Below are 586 nucleotides of genomic sequence, written 5' to 3' on the forward strand. Positions count from 1 at the left end.
CCTACGGCTGTCTAATCTAAACCTACTCTCCAACAACTTGTGGCCATTATTCCTTGTTATCCCGGGGGGTGCTAGGGAAACAAGGTTTCCCCCAAACCCCGGTCCCCAGGTCCCCCCTCAGCCTTCTCTTGTGAAGGCTGAACAGGTTCAGGTCCCATAGTCTCTCACTGTAGGGTCTGCCCTGCTGTCCCCAGATCATGCGGGTGGCCCTCCTCTGGACCCTCTCCATGCTGGCCACATCCCTCTTGCAGTGGGGTGCCCAGAATTGGACACAGTACTCCAGCTGTGGCCTGACCAGTGTCATGTAGAGGGGGAGGATCACCTCCTTGGCCCTACTTGCACCTGTGGATGCATGATAGGGTCCGGTTGGCCCTGCCAACCGTGACATCACATTGTCGGCCCATGTTCATCTTGGAGTCAATAATGACTCCAAGATCCCTTTCTGCCTCCGTGCTCTCAAGAAGGGAGTTTCCCATCTTATAAGTGTGCTGCTGGTTACTACTGCCCAAGTGCAGCACCCTGCACTTGTCAGTATTGAAACGCATCCTGTTTTTGTTAGCCCACCCTTGCAACCTATCCAGGTCTT

This window comes from Alligator sinensis, unplaced genomic scaffold (assembly GCF_000455745.1).
Source record: "Alligator sinensis unplaced genomic scaffold, ASM45574v1 scaffold1017_1, whole genome shotgun sequence".
NCBI lineage: Eukaryota > Metazoa > Chordata > Crocodylia > Alligatoridae > Alligator > Alligator sinensis.